Source organism: Helianthus annuus, chromosome 14 (genome assembly GCF_002127325.2).
Source record: "Helianthus annuus cultivar XRQ/B chromosome 14, HanXRQr2.0-SUNRISE, whole genome shotgun sequence".
Classification (NCBI taxonomy): domain Eukaryota; kingdom Viridiplantae; phylum Streptophyta; class Magnoliopsida; order Asterales; family Asteraceae; genus Helianthus; species Helianthus annuus.
In genome coordinates this window covers 135,860,989-135,879,259 of record NC_035446.2, presented here as the reverse complement: position 1 = coordinate 135,879,259, position 18,271 = coordinate 135,860,989, and the positions used below count along the sequence as shown (strand labels likewise).

Below are 18,271 nucleotides of genomic sequence, written 5' to 3'. Positions count from 1 at the left end.
ACGACTTACATGTTTGTAGCGTGGTTGAAGAGTTTCTCTAATAACTTTTTTTAAAAGAGGGTTGTCGAAGTGTCCAAACGACAATGCTTGTTGAATCACCAACTTAGCCATCCTATCCCGAGCTATCATGTGATCGTAACGAAATATTGAACCATCCTTTGAGAGTTGCACTTGACCGGGTGTAACATCTTTCAAAGCCTTGCAATATTTGTTCTTTATATGTTTCGTGAAACGCCCAATTTTCAAGTTTGACATATAACATAAACTTCATACGAATTTTTGGAAAAATTTTGACATGACCCGTTCGAAAATTGAACCTTTCCCCTGCTTTTAACAACATCATTTTAATTAAGTTCTACGACACTTTTCAAAACCACAAAGTTATGACCATAAGGTTCACCATGAACAATTTTGTACAAACTATACCAAAAGATTTAGAAATCCTAACTACTTACTACCATACTAGACACAATTTAACATCATATGAAAAAGCGAAATCTTTGACCCATTCATAATCAACAACATGAACCGGAAGCGTGCAAAAGGTCGTCATTGTGTGTTCGGTCCGAGTGCACCGCAATCAAGCATGAGATTTACCTAACATTCATAACAACAAACACTTGTTAGTTCGTAACACATAACAATTAAAATCCTTTAAATCCATATTCTTTTTCAACCCGTTAACATAACATATTACCTTACTAACATCACTACTTTCATTCGGAAACATTCATCATTCCACTTTCCGATTCATTTGTGATGAATCGCCACATATCATATTCTTCAATATACTTACCCCATTTGACTCGTATGACAAGTCAAATTCCTAAACATTCCAACTATCATTCTACTTAACATTCCAACCCATTAGACGGATCTTTTCAACTTTACCACAACATGATCTTTCGAACATTTCTCCATACAAACTCTTTGCATTTAATCAATCATGATTCATAAAGGGAAATTATACTAAAATCATAGTACTAAATAGTATCATTCATAAATCTACAAATAGAGTACATAAAATTCATATGAACTTACCGAGGTCTTGCATTTCTTGTGCATTGGATAGACATGTTCCTTCTTCTTTCCTTACCCCTATACATCATAATTTCATATGCTTAGCTTTTATTGCTTTCATATTCTTTACCGCACATTATGATGTCTACTAGTCACATACGTCTTTACCATAAACGTGTTACATCAACTTATCAAGTATTCATATAAAACCATAACTAAACCCACTTAGGCATTTCATCGAACATGTTGTGTGCATATCGTCCATTTAGCATAATGTACAAGCATCTTAAGCACAACTTCCATAATTCATTCATTGATTAACATAAACATCCCAAATTCCACAATTTACAATCCTAATTACGAACATATAGTTCTAAACCCATTACTCATAAAAATTTCATCCACATATTACTTCAATCATCAACATCATACTAATTAGCCTAAAGGGTTTCACAAATCTTTGATCATTTTATGACATTCAAGTGGGTTTTTACCCCAAGTTCATCAACATAACATATTCAAGCATAATTTACACTCCTAGTTGTTCATATCATCTAGCAAAGATGTTTAATTTCATACATAACCACAACTTCCATAACCCACTTTATCAAACTTTACCAAAAACATAAAATTAAACTTACTTGATATCAAATTCACTTAGATAATCAAAGTTCCTGGCTCATGCATTCGATAAATCTTTGATTCCCCTTTCAATTTGAATGATTTTAGGATGTTAGGGTTTTCCCCCTTGGCTCCCCTTTCTTGATCGATCGTACATAGCCAGGAGAAATATCACTGGCACTTTTTTTTTAATCAAGTTTCACTTCAATTTACACATTTAGCCCCTTGTCTTTTAAGGTGTATCCAAATTGTTATTTCCCATACTAACTTGGTTACTTTTCTTTGGTTAGCTTCATTCACATAAAAGGGTTTTAAGCTTACTATTATTTATAAAACTTTCAAAATGGTAAAAAATCTATTTTTACCATTCCTTATTATTAAATCATCACTATTAAATTATTATAATACGACATACGAAATTCGGGGTGTTACAAGTCTACCCCCCTTAAAGAAGGTTTCGTCCCCGAAACCTGAATACATACATTCTGACGAGTTTATCTGTATTCCTTCGTAATTTCATACCACAAACTTCGATAGCCTGTTTTTATTCGACCACCCCTCGTGGTGAATCGGTCGTTACTATTTTAAAATTGTCTAATACATTTGGTAATTCAATCTTGTATGAATCAAAGCGATCATATTACATTATTTCATGATTATCGTTCGTTTGTTCAAGCTGATTTCTTAAACTTATCCGTCAGATTATTCATTCCCGCATACCTCTAACATCTGCTTAGGGGAAAATAATTATCATAATATTCATACTTGTTCATTCCTATTCATTCATATAAAATCACAATTCAAACATCATTTAGTAGTTCCTTACTATTTAGCTTCTACATACTCTCCATCCTTTTAGGGCCAATACCAAGCAAAATTTCTTTCATGTCACTTGCTTGATAGTTCTTTTCATATTTTTCTTGCAATACCTACATATAATCTTTACCCGAGACCAATATTTCTTTCACTGATGATCTATCATAATTGCATGGTTAACCACAACTTAACGTATACGTTTATACAATCGTGTACATACTATCTTGCTCTAACCTCTTTACCGTCTGCCCCTAGGTTACAAGGGTCAACATGAGTCTTTTAATCACGCTATCAATATGATCGTATAATCAATACTTACGTTTAAGTAACTCATATTACACTTGAGGTGTCATACTCAGCTATACTTGTCATCACATTTCATAGCTGTCATACATACGTCATTCCTTCTGACAATTGTAATACTAAGGCAATTACCTAACACTGTACCTCAAAAGGTTAATTCTTATCAACATAGGTTTCGCCACATACGGGATTACAAGTTTATTACATATGCCCCTCCATTTTACGTATGAGTTACATAAAACTTGGCACGGCCATTCATTCGATAATTGAGATTACACTCTACCACGTAGGGTTGTTTCATAATACGAATCAAGAATCATGCGTATAAAACTTTAACTCTCGAACATTTCTTTAGAGGTTTATCTTCTAATAATTCATCACATACGATAGGGAGCTCGACAGAAGGTAAGACTTATTCAAATATCCATTCAAATGTTTATTATATTTTACATTCCATTCAACCCCTCTTCATGTAACATTCCACCTCTGACAGTTACGCATTCTTATATTTTCATTCTAGTTTCCTTCGACGTTAACTTTTTACATCTTTCATACAGTTCTTTTTAATTATTCAAAACTTGGCGTACTAAGTGTGTACCCCGCTTTCTTAACAGTTCCTCAATTTTCTTTCCTTTCTACTACCCATTTTCCGATATGCGGATCGACTCTTACTATCCTTCCATCATGGCATTTCAACATATCTAATAATCGCACTCTACAATAAACAAGAATTTAGAGCCGCCATTATTTCCTGTAATGATATGAAAATTATAATTTACTAACTAGCGTTATGAGTCATTTACTTCTGCCTTCCAAGTTACTAACCATACTTGTTATCCTTTTACCATCTCTTTCAAAATCTCTATTCTCATCGGTGCTTAAATTATCCATCTAGGTCTTAGCACACTATTCATTCTAGTCTTCATAAGCCGATCACCACATGCTTAATACGCAACATATTCGAAGCATACTTCTTTCAGCATAATCTTTTTATCTCAACATCTTTCTATGTATATATATATATATAATTACTTACACCATCACGTGTTGCCACACTTTTCATATGTTTTACTCTTGCTCATATATCCTGTTTAGGTCTACGACGATTAACTATCAACATATCCATACTCACATTCCCACATCCAGCGGCAACATATTTCACATACGTTCATATAAGCATCATTTATATATATATATATATATATACATGTGTTCTTTTTGTCCTATATTATGCTTGACCAACCAAGCTATTTGTGTCACTTACTTATTATGTTATACTTATCTTTAGTTAGGTGGGGAAAAAACATCTCCTCAATTGCTTTCTTACTTTCTTTCCCAGCTAACGACTCTAACTTTCATCTGTCATCTACATTAGGCATTTTCTACATTCATTACTTCATATACTTTCCATGTCATCTCAAGTTACATTGATGTATTCATAATCATGTTTTAATAACTTTCATTCCACTTATACATCTTCATCAACATCGATCATGATAGGTCACATTATGCATGCCTTTCGTTCATAGGGGAATAGAATCCCCCATCCTTCTTACTTACTTTCTCGCACCGTCCGCTATTCGGAACATATTTTCTTAACGATTTATTATTTTCATCAGCCACCTACTATATCATTCGAGATCATTATTAAAATTTATTCTTTGTCATTTTCATTTCATTCTGACATTTTAGATTTTTATACATTCCTTTCTTTCATACTAGGTGTTTACGGTCCTTTATGACCACACCACATATCTCTCACTATAGGGTTGATAAACCCAACTAAAACTTCATTCACAACCTTTCAATCATATATGTTCTTACTTTGAAACATTTCGACTTGACCCGGTTGACATTTTGAGGATCCTAATTATCATAGGTTGCATTTACGGAATCTTAACGAAACTATCGAATTTGCCTTAAGAAATATTCTACATCATAGTATAGGAAATATGACAATATGCCTAACATATCTCAATGACTTTTGTTCTCTTACTTATTTTACATTCTTTAATTTCGTACACTTTTTGCTTCATTATATGTTACTTCATACCATCATGCTTACGTCTTATTGACTCTTGTCCTTTTAATCATGGTTATCATGCTTTTATTTCATAATTCCAGGTGTCAATAGCCACTTAGTGACCACACCGCATTCCCCTCATCATCCTCGGTGTAAACGGCTACTTCGTACCCATACCGCATACCATTCATCATCCCCGGTGTTTACGGTCACTTCATGACTACACCGTATACCATTCATCATTCTCGGTGTTTAAGGTCACTTCGTGACTACACCATATACCATTCATCATAGGGCATCATCTTTACCATCATTATTGGTAATATCATAATCATCATCATTTACACTCACTGCACCCGTCACCTACAATTACATACTTGAGTAGATATCGTATCATTCTTTTCTTTATCATTCGTGCATTGTTTGCTTTCAGTAATCCATATAGGTCACAAACCATACTATCCTTCATTACGAACATTCTAGACGTGTTAATCAAAACATACATTTATTCTTACACTTACTTCTTATTCCTTTGTTTTTTTTTTTTTACTAATAGCCTTCGTGTTAGTCAACTTATATTCATGGTTTCATTATCATTCATGTTTACATTGTCTGCCATCTACATAAAACATTCATTACATTCATTAGATTTCATTTCATACTTTCCACCATCATGTTTTAACATCATTTTATCATGACACGTTCCATTCATCATTCATACTTCATGCCTTATCGTCATTGACGATTGTATCGTATCATTCTTTATTTTAGACATTCATTCATCCTTTCTATCATATAACCATGCTAGTGATACGTAGCTCTCATTCTTTCTAATACGTAAAAGAAATTACTCGTGACTAAATCATACTTAAACTTTCTTTGGAAACTCAACGTTTCCGACAACCGACTGCATAGTATTCTTTATCCCATATACCTTGGTATCACTTTTTTTTATTCTTTTTATCCCCCATTTTATATATTTCTGGTTACAAATTCGATTGAATCGACATTTAATTGTGTTTTATTTGAATATTGCAGTTTTGGAAAGCTTGTTGGTGATTCGTTGCGGAAAACTCAAGAAAATATGAAGTTTGTGGAAATTTTGCCCAGACACAGTTGTGTTGGTTATCTGAGTACAAAGTCACACAGTTGTGTCAGCCTTGCCACACACCCTGATCTCAGCAACAAGCATCAACGGTCCACACAGCTGTGTCGCTTAACGACACAACTGTGTGCGGCGCCAGATCTGATATAACCTAATGTTTAGCTCCCATTTCATTTGACCCATTCTAACCCCCAAACTGATCCGATTCATCCACATCTTTCCACAACATCCCGTAACCATTCCATAACATTCCGTAACTAAATTATTGGTAATGCAAAAATTTCAACTTTTAAAATACTTACTTGCCTTGCGCCGCGGAACGAACACACACTTATCACAAGCTTTCAGTTTGAGTTCAAGCACTTAATGCTTAAATCCCTCAAACCTAGGCTCTGATACCAACTTGAAACGCCCAATTTTCAAGTTTGACATATAGCATAAACTTCATACGAATTTTTGGAAAAATTTTGACATGACCCGTTCGAAAATTGAACCTTTCCCCTGCTTTTAACAACATCATTTTAATTAAGTTCTACGACACTTTTCAAAACCACAAAGTTATGACCATAAGGTTCACCGTGAACAATTTTGTACAAACTATACCAAAAGATTTAGAAATCCTAACTACTTACTAACATACTAGACACAATTTAACATCATATGAAAAAACGAAATCTTTGACCCATTCATAATCAACAACATGAACAGGAAGCGTGCAAAAGGTCGTCATTGTGTGTTCGGTCCGAGTGCGCCGCAATCAAGCATGAGATTTACCTAACATTCATAACAACAAACACTTGTTAGTTCGTAACACATAACAATTAAAATCCTTTAAATCCATATTCTTTTTCAACCCGTTAACATAACATATTACCTTACTAACATCATTACTTTAATTCGGAAACATTCATCATTCCACTTTCCGATTCATTTGTGATGAATCGCCACATATCATATTCTTCAATATACTTACCCCATTTGACCCGTATGACAAGTCAAATTCCTAAACATTCCAACTATCATTCTACTTAACATTCCAACCCATTAGACAGATCTTTTCAACTTTACCACAACATGATCTTTCGAACATTTCTCCATACAAACTCTTTGCATTTAATCAATCATGATTCATAAAGGGAAATTATACTAAAATCATAGTATTAAATAGTATCATTCATAAATCTACAAATAGAGTACATAAAATTCATATGAACTTACCGAGGTCTTGCATTTCTTGTGCATTGGATAGACTTGTTCCTTCTTCTTTCCTTGCCCCTATACATCATAATCTCATATGCTTAGCTTTTATTGCTTTCATATTCTTTACCGCACATTATGATGTCTACTAGTCACATACGTCTTTACCATAAACGTGTTACATCAACTTATCAAGTATTCATATAAAACCATAACTAAACCCACTTAGGCATTTCATCGAACATGTTGTGTGCATATCGTCCATTTAGCATAATGTACAAGCATCTTAAGCACAACTTCCATAATTCATTCATTGATTAACATAAACATCCCAAATTCCACAATTTACAATCCTAACTATGAACATATAGTTCTAAATCCATTACTCATAAAAATTTCATCCACATATTACTTCAATCATCAACATCATACTAATTAGCCTAAAGGGTTTCACAAATTTTTGATCATTTTATGACATTCAAGTGGGTTTTTACCCTAAGTTCATCAACATAACATATTCAAGCATAATTTACACTCCTAGTTGTTCATATCATCTAGCAAAGATGTTTAATTTCATACATAACCACGACTTCCATAACCCACTTTATCAAACTTTACCAAAAACATAAAATTAAACTTACTTGATATCAAATTCACTTAGATAATCAAAGTTCCTGGCTCATGCATTCGATAAATCTTTGATTCCCCTTTCAATTTGAATGATTTTAGGATGTTAGGGTTTTCCCCCTTGGCTCCCCTTTCTTGATCGATCGTACATAGCCAGGAGAAATATCACTGGCGCTTTTTTTTTAATCAAGTTTCACTTCAACTTACACATTTAGCCCCTTGTCTTTTAAGGTGTATCCAAATTGTTGTTTCCCATACTAACTTGGTTACTTTTCTTTGGTTAGCTTCATTCACACAAAAGGGTTTTAAGCTTACTATTATTTATAAAATTTTCAAAATGGTAAAAAATCTATTTTTACCATTCCTTATTATTAAATCATCACTATTAAATTATTATAATACGACATACGAAATTCGGGGTGTTACATTTCGTCAAAGTTGAATTGGAGTCCTTGCTTAACAAAGCTCCAAAATGTTTGCGTTGAGCCTTTTGCGAGCCGTCACTCATTTCCACCAAATCCCAATTGCACCATACATCCATATTGCGATTATGTGTGAGTGTCCCAACGACATATGGAGCGGATTGAGGAGCCTTGTTGACGGATGGAGAGTTGGTGGTTTTGGAATTCTTGGTTGCCATAGTATCAAATGAATAAAGAAGTAGATGAATATGGTGTGAGGAATCGATTCTGGGTCACTATTTATACTTACTGGAATCGATTTCTAGCCGTTGGGCAGGTTGCAACGGTTAGGAATCGATTCCAACGGTAATAAAATCAATAAAGGTAAGAATTTAGTGCATCGGGTTTTTTTGTTTACGGAGGAACCGGGTACGACCCTATTTTTTTTTATAAAATGTGGAACCGGGTAAAAACCTACAGGGTTTTTGAACCCGGAACCGGATCTTCTATACAGCGGGTAGGAACTGGAACCGGTTCATGGTCGGTTCTACCGGGTCGGGTTTGGAACCGGGTATTATGCCCATCTCTAGTTTTAAGGTATGATAACAAGTATACTCGTCTGGGCCAATTCCTAAAAGACTAGCGACTGGGCCCGGGCCCATTCCACTCCTTCCTAAATATATTAATATGGTCAAAGCCCAAAGAACTGGTCAGTCAACCAAAGGATCTTCTCGCCTAACATGATTATTGTTCCGATTAGAAGAGGATAAATAGGGCCGACTTAAGGGGGAGTGAAATAAAGCAAGAGCTTTAAGCCTCTATTTTTCTTGGGCCTCAAATTCTAAGAAAATATATTATAGGTTGGTAATCTTGGCTTTGAGATTATTAACATTGAGTTTTATGATTTATAATTATGCGTATACAAAGATGATATATAAATAGTAGGATCCATAGCAATTTTTTCGTTTTCAAAAAGGGCCCAAATTTTGCTATCCGCTTTGGCCCTAGAAAAATTTAGAAAATTTTGAAGCGGCCATGAGGATAAGCCCCTCTCTGGTGTTACTGAACTATGGCATTTAATGCCCCTGAGTTCGACAGCTCAACATGGATCCTCTTTGAGGAGATACGAAGACACCAAGCTTAAGGAGGAAACAAACATTTAATGCAAGGATCTCCGTGATCCTGCAAAACGAACATAAACAATTTTGTTATCCGGGTAAAGTTATACCACGGAGAACATCTTTTTGTTTTCTTAGATATATAAGATATCTGTATGATTCCGTTCATTAGAAAAACACCTACAATTCCATCTCTTTAGTCTTGAGATGCCACCTAAATCATTATAACTGTGCCTTTCTTCTTATTCAAAATCATGGTGTAACATGTATCCTCCAGGTTACGGTATGAAATGGACACTTCTAGTTTTAGAAGAGTGAACGAAAAGGGTTTTCAGGTCGTATTTCATCATCTAAAAATAAAAACTCCTTTAGTTTATAAAAATAAGATCAAAGCCACCACAAAAATGTTTTACTTGTGGTTTTATTTGGATTTGATCATTTAAAATTAAAACCTCGCCAAACAACGTCAGCATGCTGTTGCGGTGTTGCTAAATTGCTCTGCAGGCCCACATAACAAGGCGGGCCGAACTAATTGGGCTCCCAACTTGTTTCTGTTTAACCTCTATCCTTTGATTAATATTTTCACAATACAATCATATCAGATATTTCCTTTTTTGTTTCAAACTAGTAGATGTCCCGCCCGCGTTGCGGGGCAATGGGCGAATAATTCTCAATCAATTAAAAAAAGGCTACTATAATTTTGCTATGAAAAAAAAATGATGATAAGACCGTAATTTTAGGCTCAGGGCAAAAGTGTAATTTTTCAGGACTAATGAGCCAGTGTTAGGCAGCTAGAGTTATGCGCCCCTGCGTTGCGGGGCGCTAAACCGACTATTTCTTAGGTTAATAAGATGTACGCCTTTATGTCGGTTAGTAATACATGTTATCTATAACACGATATCAAAAAAGATACATCAAGTTATTAACCAATTAAAGGAAAACAGTACTATAGTTACGATAAAAAAAATTAACTAAAACGATGACAAGCGTGTAATTTAGAGTTGGGGGCAAAACAATAATTTGTCAGGACCAATTAGCGAGTGCTAGGCAGCTGTTTGGCATGAATAAAAACAAAATTAAGTGAACAAAGTAAAATAAAATACTATCATGGTTTTGCCAAAGGAAAAAAAAACCATGCAAGATTGCAATTTTTAGCGGAGGTAAAATCGTAAATTTAAAATGGAGGTAAAATAATATTTTGAACTGAGGGCAAAAACAATTTTTTTATTTTGAAATGGGGGCAAAATCGTAATATTTTAGCTGCGGGCAAAATCGTAATTTTTATCTGGGGGCGAAATCATAATTTTAAACTGGAAACCGAATCGTAATTTGGCAGGACTCTAGCTGAGGGCATAACATATTTTTATTTTGAACTGGGGGCAAAATTGTATTTTTTTCACTGAGGGTAAAATCGTAATTTTAAGCAAAGAACAAAAACAAAATTTTATTTTGAATCGAGGGCGAAATCGTAATTTTACACCTGAGATAAAATTATAATTTGGCATCACATATAAATGACTATTATATGAAAAAAGGGAAAAAAAAAATAAACAAAAGTCGTCGCCCAAAAGTGGCCAACCGTTTACCAACACTATTCCTTGATGACGTAATCAACATGAAAATGTATATGTTGAAAATAAGGTGGTTGTATATTTTACATGGCAGATGGATAATAATAATAATAATAATAATAATAATAATAATAATAATAATAATAATAATAATAATAATAATAATAATAATAATAATAATGATAATAATAATGAATTATTATTACTATTATTATTATTATTATTATTATTATTATTATTATTATTATTATTATTATTACTACTAGCTTACAACCCCGTGTATTACACGGGTTAAATGACGAAAAAAATATAAATTATAAACTTGTATATAATCCTTGTTAATGAAATGACTTATTTAGATAAAATAGTTAAACAAAAGAACAGTTATATTTTCGCTATTCAAAATAGTTTTCTAAGTTTTCACTTCTATTTTGAGATACTACAATCCATTTTATTTTATGTCTTAAAAAGAAATAACACTAGAAATTAAAAAAAAATAATAATAATAAAATTGTAAGTATTTTTAAAAATAATTATAAGTTATTAGGTTATGCTAAATGACTTGTAATTAAATTTTACTATGTATATTACTGATATAAAAAAATCTTTGATATAAATACTATTTTTAGATATATGGATCATGAGACAATATATGAATATCATCATTGTATAGAAAATATTACATTTAAAAAATCATACTAAAAATAAAGTACACATTTAAAAAAATAGGACTAAAGTTTTTTTAAACTATAAATTTGAGCGTCTACAATAACTTTTTAATTAGTAGTCGACATTTAAATATTAAAATTAAAATTTTTATAATATTATATAATGTCTTTATTTAGCATGATGATAATGTTTTTAGTTACGTAATATGATTGAAACTAAGTTTAATATTTAAAACTCAATGTTATTAGGAAATTGGACCATTTTTTAAGATGAAAACATATTGATGTTAACATAAATTTAAAATTGGAATAAAATATTGAACACGTGTATTACACGGTTTAAGTAAATATAATGTTATATACTTAATAACAAAAAAAATATGTCTTTTAAAAACCATTTAGTGTTCGCTTTAAAAATAATTTGGTACTTTATTTAGTTAACCCGCTTATAATTTTAGTCTTCTAACTTATATACTATAAGTACTTGTACATGTGATTTGATACTTTATTACATTTCTACAAATTGTGAGAACTTAGAGAACTCGGTCTTACAAAAAGTTTTTTGAATTTTTTACAGGGGGTGTGAATGAGCGGTTAGAGACTCAGGGCGTTAAACTTTTTTATTTTAGATTCAAGTGGTTAAAACCACTAAAACATAGGGACTCAAAAAGTAATTTAGTATTAATTAAATTTGAAATTATACGTTTGATCTCTAACTATATTAAATAATATTATTATTAATTAAATTTGAATTTATATGTTTATCTCTAACTATATTAATTAATATTATATTATATTTTGTGTATAAAAATTAATATGTAATATTATTATTAAAGGGAGGAGGCACCAGAGAGTGACACGTGTACAAAAAGATTTTTATTTATTAGTATAGGAAGATTATTATTATTATTATTATTATTATTATTATTATTATTATTATTATTATTATTATTATTATTATTATTATTATTATTACTACTACTACTATTACTACTATGAAGCATCTTAAAAAAAACATAAAAACGATACCATGTTTATAAACAAACGCATTATAGAAGTGGACATTCATTTTGGAGCACATAAAGCATGTTTTATAAGCTAAAGGTCGTTTATATCTTTATTAACGGGAAATTTTGGCATTTAAAATGCAAGTTAATGAAATATATACTAGTATCTGACACCATGACCTTTCTATTTTAAGAAATAACTACAAAGGGTGTAATGAGTAACTCAAGACCCACTCGTAAAAAGTTTGAATTGCATTGATTTTAAACGAGGTTGACCTAAAGCTCAAGTCTAAGGGTGTACGGGGTGTATTTCGGGGACCCCTTCGGGGATGTGTTTCACCGGTCGGGGAGTACACCGCCATTGATGCGGTGAGTAGAGAGAGGAGGGAGGGTAGGTGGCGGCTCACCGATAAGAGGGGAGGAGAGAGAGAGGAGAGAGGAGAGAGGGGACCAATCACAGCTTTTCTTTATTTTTTTATTTTTTTATTTTTTTTTTTTTAAAAAACCAATTCACCTAATAGGGGAGTGGCGCCATCAAATGGGGGTGTTAGGGGAGTTTAAGAGGGGAGTTGACGTGGCACACGGGGATTGGTTTGGCGTAAGAGAGGGCACTCACCTATTAGGTGTGCACCCCCTTCACCCTAAACTAGAGCTCAAATGATAAACGAGTTGAAACATAGACTTCCCATAATATTTGGTTTTACTAGTTAGTTTAAATGAACACATTGTTTATAAAAAGATATTAATTCTAAAAAAATAGAAATACAATCACAAAATAAAAGTATTAATATATATAATAAAAATAAAAAGATATTAATTCTAAAAAAATAGAAATACAATCACAAAATAAAAGTATTAATATATATAATAAAAACTAGGTTATAACCCCGTGTATTACACGGGGTTGAATAAATAAATTTTATATACTAAATAATAAAACAATATATCTTTAAAACCTTATTTATTGTACGAGTTGAATAAATATAATTTTATATATTAAATAATAAAAAATTATATCTATAAGAACCATATTGTATAGGTTGAATAAATGTAATTTTATATACAAAATAAAAAAGTTATATATGTAAAACCACGTGTATTACACGGGTTAAATAAATGTAATATTGTTTATCAAATAATAAAATAATACATCTTTAAAAAACCCCATTTATTACACGGGTTGAATAAATGTAATTTTATATACCAAACAATAAAAAAATTACATCTTTAAAAATATGCACATTACACGGTTTGAATAAATGTAATTTTCTGTACTAAATAATAAAAAATATATATCCTTAAAAAACCCCGTGTATTGTACGAATTGAGTAAATCTAATTTTATATATCAAATAATAAAAAGTTATATCTTAAAAAACCTAATGTGTTACATGGGTCGAGTAAATGTAATTTTATACAGTGAAAATAAAAATATTTAATATATTAATACAAAGTTTGGTTTTCGTGATATTGCAAAATTTGTTAACGAAGTCTCAATAAATTGTGTTTTAGTAATCTTCACTCAGTTATTTGTGCGTTTGAGTGTGTTTTATGGCTGAAATTATGATGTTTTATGACTTTGTACACTTAGTAGGAAAAATAGACTTTGTAGCCAAACCCCATATATATATATATATATATATATGTCTCTAGTAAAATAATAGGTTGAGAAGATCGTATATAACCATTATTTAATAGCTATTTTGATCGTTGAATAGAAGAACTCTTATTCATTTGTAGTGATGAATATGAGCGCGCATATATATATATATATATATATATATATATATATATATATATATATATATATATATATATATATATATATATATATATATATATATAGGGTAGTGATCTTAAGAGAAGTCCACCCTATATGAGAAACTTGAGAAGCATTCTGGACCACACATTTTTCTAAGCCTTTCGTAATATACACATATGTATAGTTTAAAATTGACTATATACATATATGTATATTGACTATATACATATATGTATATTGAGTTATACACATATGTATATAGTCAATTTTAAACTATACATATGTGTATATTACGAAAGGCTTAGAAAAATGTGTGGTTCAGAATGCTTCTCAAGTTTCTCAACTAGCCCATCACTTCTCACATGATCCTTTTCCTATATATATATATATATATATATATATATATATATATATATATATATATATATATATATATATAGGATAAGGATCTGTTAGAAACCACCATTTATTGCGAGATCCAATGTGAACACAACCAAAAATATCTAAAAGCACACAATTTTTTTTAAATATTTAAAAAAATCGCTATATTTTGTTCCTAAAAAAATTCGAGTAACAATTATCGAAGCACATGTGCATATGTATCATTTCTTTGACAAACTCCGTAATACATTACCAGTGTTAGACAATTGCACTTTCATTTACACTATCATCCGTAATACAATACTTTTTACATTACCAATACTAGAAATACACATTTGCATCTATATGTATGAACATGATATAACGTGTTTTAGTATACTACTTTGAATACACTTTTCTTTTCATCTATCATACCATTCATAATACACTATCATTACCTATATGTATAATATTTTCACTTTATGCACATGTACATCAACACCCTTCATATCATACCAAACAACATATTACATCATAAAGTGAGAAATTTTATTTCCATATTATAAATTAGCAACCTTTTGTTGCATTGTGGTTTGTACCCCAAGCTTGGGGAGTTTTTCAAAAAAAAATGATTTTTCACTTTTAACCCAAACATTTTCATATTTTGTATTTTAACCCCTTTTAATTTTTTTTACTTTTAACCCAAAGTTTTCCATCTTTTATAAATTTAACACAAAACTTTATTATTTACAACTTTGGTCCCCCATACTTTTTATCTTTCGCAAGTTTTTCGTTTTCCGTTTCGTTCTAAATTTTGCGAGTTAACACGTCGTAGCGTGCATGTGAGGTTCAACGTTTTTTGCTCTATTTTTTTCATATTTGATAGATCCGTCACAACGTATCCATTTTTTCCCTTTTGACAAGTTCGCCGCAACGGGCGGGTCCTAGATCGACTAGGTTATTATTTTCTACGGTTTACGTTTCTGGTTAATTTCTTCGCATTAACACACTGTAACGGGTGTGCGTGATTCAACGATTTTAAGTCTGCTTTTCGTTCAGTGTACTTTTTCCGGTTTTATCTATTTTATTTTTACGATGTTGGGAGTCAATGCTGTTGTGGCATTGGTGCTACTTGGCACGGTTTTACGAACGTTTTTAACCTATTAAATTTTTTACTAATACTTTGTTTCGGTTTACCTCTATACTTCTTTTACTTAAAAACTATTTTTTTACGTGCATATTTTATGTACGGGTAGGTATAAATATGATTTGTTCTATATTCCGACATAAACTTTTTTTATAGACGAGTCAGGTCAAATATAATACGTGTTCGTTTAAAGAAACCATTTTTACGTGCATATTTTTATGTACATTTTGGTATAAATTCAAGTTGTTCTACGTTTCGATGTAAACTTTTTTGGGAAATGATTCAGTCAAATATAATATGTTTTCGTGTTTATTTTATGTATGTTTCGTAAAGTTTGTTTCGAACCGAGTGAAGTCAAATTATGATTTCTTTTTCTCCCCTTTTTCCGAAAGCTCTAATTAATCCCTTTCGATTACATGTGTAGATTTTCCTTAATACCCGTTACGTTTTCTATGTATGAGTTGGGTCACATATAATACGTTATGATTGTTCGATATGAATTTGATTTACTTTACGTTTAATCCAATCACAATGCTTATACATGTGACATTGAGTTCAACTGTATACATCGAAATGTGTGTTTTCATGTGGTTAATGCATCATATAACGTTTCGACTAATCCATTCAATGTTTACGATGTACCTGCGCCGCAACGCGGGCGGGTCTTAAACCTAGTTACTATAAATAAGCACCAAAAATATGCAATACAACTTGTACCTTGTGCTTTGAGACTTTTTCAAAAAAAAAAAAGAGTAAATTACAAGTTTTGTCCTTTATGTTTGTCTCAAATTTCAGGCGCTGTCCTTTACCTTTAAAATTGATGACTTTTGTACTTAATGTTTGAAAATGTTGCACGTTATGTCCTTTATGGCAAACTCAGCTATAATTTTCAGTTAAATCAAGTCATGTGCAGTGCACATGAGGGTAGAAATGTCATTACACCTCCCACTTGTCTTTCCCTCTTATTTAATACCCTGTTCTACCCCAATCCTTTCACATTTGCAAATTAGGGTTCATTGAACTCATCATCTTCAACAGCTTCGAACAACAAGATGTAAAGGGATTCGCAACTGGTTGTTGACGGTGAAGGTGATAGGAACGTGGGGACTTCTGTTCTTGAGGTAAGCAATCTTATTATTCTCAAGGTACTTAGAAGACTCTTGATTTGCTATATTGTGTTATATAATGAATTCTAATGAGCTGTGATTATGTGATCAAACATTTGCTTCTCAGGAGTCTTCAACAATACATTCTAATGCAAATCTCAAGGTTCGTGGGCAAGGTTTATTGAACTAGTCAGGGCCAGGTGACTGTATTGAAGCACAACGACTGGCTCTCTCACTGTTTTATGGTGTTAATGTAAACATCTGCATCGTTATTATTTTTATGTTTATTAGATCTAACAATATAAATATGGATTAACTAATCCCTTTACCTCTTGTTGTTTGAAGATTGGTCCAGGTTCTGTTTTGTGTGGTCCTTTAGAAAATGCTACAGCTTATACATAACTCATAGGATCCGAATCGTACTCACCTGTAACAGATTCGGATTCGGTATGATCCAGATGCGAAAAATCAAATCGAACATAAACCGAATTAGAATCTACCGGATCAAATCGTTGTACGGCACTATAACAAAACCTAAATTGCTTTTAGCGGCTAAATCAAGGTTTATGAGAATGCAAAATTATTCGAAACAGCAGAGAGGTCAATCGAGAGGAGAAAATCGGGGCGGGAGATCTCTCTCACTCTAGATTTTCTTTACCCCTAATTTAATGGGTGATTATGAACCCTAATTTGCAAATGTGAAAGGATTAGGGTAGAACATAGTATTAAATAAGGGGAAAGACAAGTGGTAGGTGTAATGACATTTCTACCCTCATGTGCACTGAACATTAAGTACAAAAGTCATCAATTTTAAAGGTAAAGGACAACGCCTGAAATTTGGGACAAACATAAAGGATAAAACTTGTAATTTACTCAAAAAAAAAACTTGATTTTCTACTTTTAATCTAAAGGTTTTTACCTTTTGCAATTTTAACCCTACATAATTTGTTTTATTAACTTTAACCCAAAACTTTTCATTATTTGCAATTTAACTTCACAACTTTTGTCACTTATACTTTTCATCTTTCGCAAATTTTCGTTTTACGTATAGTTCTAAATTTTTCGAGTTAATACAACGCAATGAACGACTGTGGTTCAACTTTTTTTATGTTTTGTTTCAAATTTTGCAAGTTAACACGGCGCAACGTGCATGTGTGGTTCAACGTTTGTACCTCTATTTTTCCATGTTTGACAGGTTCGTCGCAACACGCAGATCCTAGGTCGACTCAGTGTTGGTGGTCGATGACGGTTGTGTGGCATTAGTACTATTTGACACCGTTTTATGCCTCGCCGCAACGCGGGATGTGCTTTGGGGTTTTTAAAAAAATGGTTATGCATATGGTTGTTGTATCCTTGGCTTTGGGGTTTTTTTAAAAAAAAAGATTTTTTTTTACATTTCACTCAAAAGTATTTCATAAAT

The 18,271-nt window shown here is 31.9% G+C and overlaps 2 long non-coding RNA genes across 2 annotated transcripts; both read right to left on the bottom strand.

Annotated features, from left to right (window-relative positions):
- Positions 1–342: 342 nt before the first annotated feature.
- LOC110905962 lies at positions 343–1,790 on the bottom strand. Its single transcript, XR_002573548.2, has 3 exons — positions 1,662–1,790; positions 1,042–1,098; positions 343–597 (listed from the first exon to the last, which is right to left on the bottom strand). It is a non-coding gene; the product is annotated as an uncharacterized LOC110905962 (long non-coding RNA).
- A 4,680-nt stretch (positions 1,791–6,470) lies between these two features.
- On the bottom strand, positions 6,471–7,855 carry LOC110905961. Its single transcript, XR_002573547.2, has 3 exons — positions 7,727–7,855; positions 7,107–7,163; positions 6,471–6,662 (listed from the first exon to the last, which is right to left on the bottom strand). It is a non-coding gene; the product is annotated as an uncharacterized LOC110905961 (long non-coding RNA).
- Between the last annotated feature and the right edge of the window lie 10,416 nt (positions 7,856–18,271).